General features: G+C 40.4%; 1 pseudogene; it reads left to right on the top strand.

Moving 5' to 3' along the window:
- Positions 1-2,802: 2,802 nt before the first annotated feature.
- On the top strand, positions 2,803-5,762 carry LOC142169117 (geraniol 8-hydroxylase-like; annotated as a pseudogene).
- The last annotated feature ends 2,041 nt before the right edge of the window (positions 5,763-7,803 follow it).

Consider the following 7,803-nt stretch of genomic DNA (forward strand, 5'->3'; position numbering starts at 1 on the left):
CAACTGGGCTATTGCGACCTGTTGAGCCTGTAATATTTCGAAGATCACCCGTAAATTGATCTCATTGTCTTCGCCGTCGTGTGTACCCTAGGCTATCGATCGGGCTCCCCCGCGAACGCTGCTTTCGAGGTCGGTAGGCAAGTTTGCATCGATGGTCACATGTGAGTAAGCATCGATTGGGTTCGCGACTGGAACTCTGTTGGGGTCAACATGAGATACCTCGTTGCTGGGCACTACATTGTTGTTCTCGCCATGGTGGCCAGACTCAGAAGTTAGAATCAACATTCAAACGAGTAGATTGAGAGTTCGACATTTTTAATTTGATCTGAAATTAAAATCTCAAAGAACAAGCGTAAAACATAGTGCGTGATGAAAATTTGTATCAAATTACCACTACTATCCTTAGCCCCACGATGGGCGCTAAACTATTTACCCTAAAAAAAAGGATAACAATTGAATTTATATGTGGTTTTAAGGATATGTGGATTAATTCAATACGAGTGATTAATAACGTTAGATTAAATAAATGAAAGACGTAATAAATGTCCAAACCAATGATAAGAGTGATTATGAGCTCAGTTGATGTCTCAATGAGGAACCTGCCCTCGATTCCAAGCTTGCATTTATGAAGAATTTAAGAACAAAAATAAGAATTTTGAACGACAACGAGAATTGGTATAGATTGCCTTGATATTCGTGTTACAATGTCCCTCTTGAACAATAAGCTTTCCCCTTTATATAGTAGGGGAGTTTTACCCTAAGTACAATTCTAAGAAAGGTAAAAATCTTCTGTTTCGCTAATCACTGATTTTCTGCCGATACGGGCCGAGATTCACTCCGTGATATCCAGTTGGGCACGGACATCACGGCTCCTTGTTAGTCGTGTGCAGTTGTTTGGTAATGCTCTCCGAAGTCTTGATCCCTGAACTAGACCCGGAGGACATGGCCCCGATACCCCCGAGGGTAGGTGTTTTGCCCGAGCTCGATATGAGGGGATCCTCGCTCTGACTCCGATTCATTACGGTCACGTTCCTGCTCCGTTTGCCTCACCGAAAAATCGGGGTGCTCAGTGAGCTCGGTTTTATCTATATACTATTTGGGCTTTTAGTTGTAGACTCCACCCTCTCAAGTTGGAAGGCTCTTTACACAAATAGCCGGATGAATTTTCTGTTTATTTTTTATAGTCGATATACATAAATTATATATTGATTATATACGATTATACATTGTTTATACTTATATTATCATTTGTCATTTATTTTTAGTTTAAACGGTTGAGTGGGCAATTATTTAAGTTAATTCTTCAAGCATTGATTCAATTATTGTGGCACTGATGATGTCTTACATTGGACCTTAAGTTTTCTTTCAGTCCACCGCAATGGGTTTCGAGGAGAGTACGATTTTCTTTTTCTGAATAGAAAGCTAAAAGCCAAGTCAAAATGAATCAGCTGGACTTTAAATGGGCCGGAAACAAATGGCACTATCGTGGGAGTGTCAATTGGGCCTGGTCGTGATTTTAGGACAAAAATTCAAAAATAGCCAGATTTACAAGTGGTAATTAAAAAATAGCCATAGTTTCAAAAGTAATTAAAATTTAGCCACTTTTCATGTAAAGATAAATTTGAACGAAAATACTGTTCAAAATATGGAAAATATTCCAGCATAATATACTGGAATTCCAGTATAATATACCGATCCAACATAATATGTTAGAAGTTCATACATAGGTGCTCCAATCTCCAGTATATTATGCTGGAACTTTCCGCGTATTGAAGTTCCATCATATATTATGTTGGATCAGTCCGTGTTGTAGCAAAATAGTGGCTATTTTTCAATGACTTTGCAAACGCTGGCTATTTTTCAATTATCAGTCCGAAAACTGGCTAGCCCGTGTTATTTTTACTGATTTTAGCTATCTTTACGCAAATAACTAGTTAGATTCACTATTTATTTTTTAGTTGGTATTCGTAAATTATACACTGATTGTATATGGTGATATACATATTATACATGAATTATACATATATTATATATCTTTCGGATATTTTTAGTTTAAGTGGTTGAATGAGAGACTATTTAGGTTAAAAAAAATTTAGGCAAAAAGGCATGATGGAAAACACCAAGCAAAGAATTAGTCAAGATATTAACTAGTACCTCAGTAGGGTGGTACTGTTTTGATTAAGATTATTTTGTATTCTTGTCAAAAATGTGTGGCATACATTATAAAATTGACTATGAAGTACTCTTATAAATAATATAATGATGCATCTCGTTGTATCGAGTTTCGTCAAAAAGACAAAACAAGTTTTTTCTCTTGATGTCTCTTTAGTCTTTTCACACTATGCAAGTCATAATAGGAACAACAATTCTGCATCCAAATGGTTGGCGCTGGTTAAGGGAGACTTTTAAGGAGCAAATGTTATCTTTAGTTATTACATAATAGAAAGGGAAAGTATGATTGTTAGCAACGTAAATGGTGATTTACTAGTCCGTTTTGAAAAAAACTGCATTACTAGTCTGTTTTACATGAGATGTGATTTATTTTTATCTATTCAAGCTTTGAAAAATAGAGTTATTTGATACATGTACTGGTGAAAGATAACAAGTATCCCGTAAATTTTAAGTTGGCCCAACACCACAACTATCAAAAAAATAATTTTAATTATTTTACTAAAGAGAAAATGGACTAACCAACCAATAATTAATTGAGAGCCAGCTTTGACCACCCCCCCCCAAAAAAAAAAAAACTGAAAACAGCTGGTATGTTTTATATTGCACAATTACTAATAGTAGCATCTTTTGAGCTGCAAAATTCTTAGACATTATCATTATGGATCACTATACACTTGTGTTGGGATCAATTTTTGCCTGCAGTTTGCTTTTTGTTCTAGCAAAAATACGCAGCAAAAAACTTCCACCAGGGGCAACACCATGGCCAATCATAGGAAACCTTCACTTATTAGGTCCAAAACCTCATATATCACCAGCCTATCTTGCAAAAATCTATTGTCCATTCTTGAGTTTAAAACTTGGCCAAATAACTACAATTGTCATTTCTTCATCAGCAATAGCAAAACAAGTCCTTCAAAAAACTTAGCCTTTTCCACCGGATTGTGACCCTTCAGAAATGCACCTCCTCGAACCCTGCGCATAGATGGAGCTTAATGCACCGGCCCTTCCTTTTATTCCCGATGCACTTAAAGCACACAACCATTACAAATTCTCTGTGCCATGGCTTCCTGTCTGTTCTCAATGGCGAACGCTTCGAAGAGTCTTGAACACAAATATCCTCTCTTACAATAGGCTTGATGCAAATCAACATCTAAGATCTCAAAAGGTGAAAGAATTGCTTGCTTATTGTGCAAATGTTGTCAAGAAGGTGAAGCTGTGGATATAGGTGAAGTTGCTTTTAAGACTAATCTCAATTTGTTGTCTAACACCCTTTTCTCCAAGGACTTGGCTGACCCTTTTTCAGATTCAAAGGTACAGCTGAATAACATGATTGGTACGCTCATGATAGAAGGCGAGCTGACTAGGCGGGTCAAAGAGAAGGAATGACAGGCGTCTGGACTGCCAAGCTTCCAAAGAAGAGGTGCACATGACACCTTTAGTCGAATCTCCTATCAAAATAAGAGAGGAAAGTAAATAGCTTTATAACACAAGTACACATGGTACACACACTTTTGGGCTCGATGATAGTGTAGCCCAAGTGACAAATCTGTGAGCCGCTGTTGGGCCAAAGTGGAACAATATGTGTCATGCGTTTTAATTCGACTAAGGTGTTATGTGCACCTCTTTTTCAGAATCTTTGATCCGCCCTCGTTGGCTCACCCTCCGTCATGGGCGTCATACTTACATCTTGATCCCTCTTTTTTTTATTTTTTTCGTATAACTAAATGGTGCATTGAATGTTGCTATTAATTGCTTCACTATTGATGTATAATTGTTTATGACATTTTTGGATACAAAGGTAGAGCTCAAGGAGGTGATTTTGAAAAGATTGATCCTCAAGGGATAAGGCATCGCACAACTATTTATTTTGGTAAGTTGTTTAAGCTTTTTGATGAGTTAATCAATGAGCGATTGGAAGAAAAGAGAAGAAATCGCGGTGAAAAGAGTGATGTTTTGGAAGCGCTCCTCAACATCAGTGCAGAAAATCCTGAACAGATTGATCAGAATCACATCAAGTCCATCTTCTTGGTTCGTGCTCTTCTCTGTTATCCTTTGGACTACTTCTAATATTAAAGATGCAAACTTTGATCTTACTCAAAAAAAATTGTGTATAAAGTAAAAGATAGTTTATGATAGTTTCTTTTAATTGCTGAGGTTATAATATGTTCTGTTTTGTGCTAATTGCTCTTTCCTTTTGCATTGTCTTGTGTTCACCAATTATATTGGAGTACTAATGTACATTTACAAGACCTATTTGCTGCTGGTACTGATACATCGACAAGCACATTAAAATGGGCAATGGCCGAAATGCTTAGACAACCTGAGATTATGAGAAAAGCGCAAGTTGAGCTTGCAGAATTCATTGGAAAAGGAAAACCAATAGAAGAAACTGATGTTTCCCGACTTCCTTAATTGCAATGCATTATCAAAGTAACCTTAAGAATGCACCCACCATTTTCGTTACTTGTCCCGCGAAAAGTGGAACAAGATGTTGAACTGTGTGACTATATCATCCCGAAGGGCTCACAGGTACTAGTGAATGCGGGCAATTGGTAGAGATTCTACTATTTGGGAGGACTCTTTAGTGTTTAGACCCGAGAGGTTTTGGAACTTGGATTTGGACATGCGAGGGAAAGATTTTGAATTGATTCCATTTGGTGCTGATCGAAGAATATGCCCTGGCTTGCCATTAGCATTAAGAATGGTTCAAGTAATGTTGGGTTCACTCTTGAATTCCTTCAATTGGAAGCTTGAACGTGGCATTGAGGCACAAGAATTAGACATGGAGGAGAAATTTGGTATAATCTTAGCCAAAGCCTATCCTTTGCGAGCTATCCCATCCCCTAACCTTAGTACCTAATTTGAAGGGTCATTAACATAATAGTCATAACAAAGGTGGGAAAATAAAGTAGTAGCATCGTAAGTACAACCAAATTTAGATAAAACATCGGCCACACGTGTAAGGCTGCATACAATAGACCCTTGTGGTTCGACCTTTTCACGGACCCCGCGCATACACCGAACTGCCTTTTTATCGACCACAATGTTATCTTTTTTGAAGATGTGTTGCACATATGTAGTCCTCCAAAACCATTAAGCAATGTGTTTACCCGAAAAATCGGATAACGTTAAATTTAGATATGGTTCTAAGGGTATGCAAATTTCTTTGATACAAAATGACGATACATGTATTTTTGCTATGAAAATAGAAAATGATGAAAGAGAAGACTGAAAAATATTAGAAGAACAAGCACAATGAAATCTTTCTTTTTGTCTCCCTATTGCAGTCTATCTCCCTTTTTATAGTAGAGGGTCACTACTTTATTTGTAACAATATAAAATAATACATATAGTGGAGAACCCATGATGATTTGTCTCTTCCTTGATTCTCGCCAAGATTCTCTCCTTTGGTGCGGTTGTAACGGCTCTTGTCTGCGAGCTTGGCACTGACTCGAGCTTGGTACTAGATTGAATCCCCAGTCTTAGTTCGAGCTCGGTTCTGCCTTGGAGCACCGATATTCGGGGCCTGTGTCGGTCGTCGTTATCCCGTAGTCCGATTCGGATGCGGGTTCGATAATGATATCGAGTTTTGCGGTTGATTGGTCTTATAGCTCGAAGCTCGACGTTCCTACTTCGGAATTCATCTCGACCGGTCTTTATGACTGAGAATCGGTTTTGACCGTACACAGATAGTCCCCTCGTTTCTCGTAAAGGATGTGGCGAGGAACGATATGATTTTCCTGTGGCTCGATCGAATTTATGCCGACGTTTCTATCGAACTCGATCTCGACGTATGTGATAGTTGTCCCATCGGCTCGGTTTTACCGAGGCATTTAATGTGTGTCAGACGGTGGTTGGCCACCGCTCATACCGAACCGTCAGGCCTTAGTCTATAAATAATCTTTCCACACAACTTTAACCATTTTTGCGCCTTCTCTTCTTCCAGACTTTCCTATTTATCCTCTCTACTTTGCTGCTACGGGGCCGTTCATACCAGAATTTTGGTGCTGTCTATTTCTTCTTTTGCACTCTTTCCTTTCATATCAATGGCGAAAACTTCTAAAACTGTTCCTCAGAAGGAAAAAGCCTCTACCTCACTGCCGTCTGATGATAAGGCACCGGTGGAGCCGTCAGTTCATGACTATGTTCCTGGCCCGTGCATTTTGAAAACCGATTTTAAGGTGGAGAACCCTTCCTCCGTTCCGGGTCGATGTGAACACGTATCGATGTATACATGTTCTATAATGGAGGATCACCTCGAGGCCGTTCGAAAAGACTGCAACTGGTGTTCCGAGGTCGCGCTGCAAATTTCGTCTTCCGATGAGGACGTTACCACTTACGTGGAGGGTTTTTTAAGTGTTTACACTTATCCCTTCACACTGGGACCCGTCGACTCGGTGATTATTGATTTCTGCAAAAGGTATCAAGTCACCCATGGCCAAATCCATCCCTCCTTATAGCGTATAGTGATCTTATTGCGCTTTTTCTCTATCAAAGCCGGAGGGTTGGATTTTTCTCTAAACCACCTCATTCGACTGTATCGGCCTCAGATCTTTCGAGGACTAATCAGACTTCATCGTCGGGCATCGAAGGCATTGATGTCGAGCATAGATGAAGACAAGGATCGAGGTTGGATGGGTCGTTATATCCGAGTGAGGACCCGTGACCTCATTCCGGAGGAGAAGATGTCGTTCCCTGAAGAATGGAATTTTGACCGTAAGTGATTTTTGTTCACTTTTCAGGTGCTTTTCCGATTTTTTTTGATGTCTTTCCCTGATGTTCAGCTGCCCCTTGGATGCCACAAGCGGTGCCCGACCTCGAGGACTGGTTTCGGAAGCTGGCCTTGACCTCCTCTTACGCCGAGCGCACTTGGCGTTATTTGGCAAAAGGTATATGGGAGGCCAAGAACCATGGTGAGGTTTGCTTCCTGTTTCCTTCAAAGTATTCTTTGCGTTCTATTCGTTACCGATTTCCTCTTATGCAGGTGTAACCAGGGATGCCGCTTTGAGGCCTTCGAGCGGCGAGGAAAGAAACAAGTCCCTGGTCCCCAAACAGGGGGAAGATAAGAAGCGAAAAGCTTCCTCTCGGTCAGAGGACCCCAAGCCCAAAACTCGCAGGGTGAAGAGAAAAATAATTGCCCTTTCGATTGACTCGGTCCAACGACTGAGAGAAGAAGAAGAAGAAGAAGAAGAAAATAGCTCCTCGACTTTGGTAGTCCGGTCTACGGAGGCCATCGAGGTTGCCAGAGCTCCCGAGCCGATAGCGGCTGTACCTGTCGGGGTTGTTCCCGAAGACCAGAATCTCGACCGGAGTACTCCGAGCAATTTTCTCGGTGCTATGACAATGGGTGATTCGCCTTCTCTTCTATCTTTTCCTGAGGAGGCACTGAAGGAAGCTCGAGAATTAAAGACTCCCGATATCGGCACAGGCTCTGGTGCAGGGGATCCTTTCAGGGATTGTTTTACTGGAGTCGACGATGGTTCCGATATCGGTGATGCTTCTCTTTTATTGGAGGAGGCTCAGCGTTTCATTACTTGGGTAATGATTCCTCCATACTTCGTTTATTTGTTCTTTTCCATACTTGACTCGTGTTTCTTACTGTGCAGGCCATTAGTAGGTTTCGAGTCGATC

Source organism: Nicotiana tabacum, chromosome 14 (genome assembly GCF_000715075.1).
Source record: "Nicotiana tabacum cultivar K326 chromosome 14, ASM71507v2, whole genome shotgun sequence".
Classification (NCBI taxonomy): Eukaryota; Viridiplantae; Streptophyta; class Magnoliopsida; order Solanales; family Solanaceae; genus Nicotiana; species Nicotiana tabacum.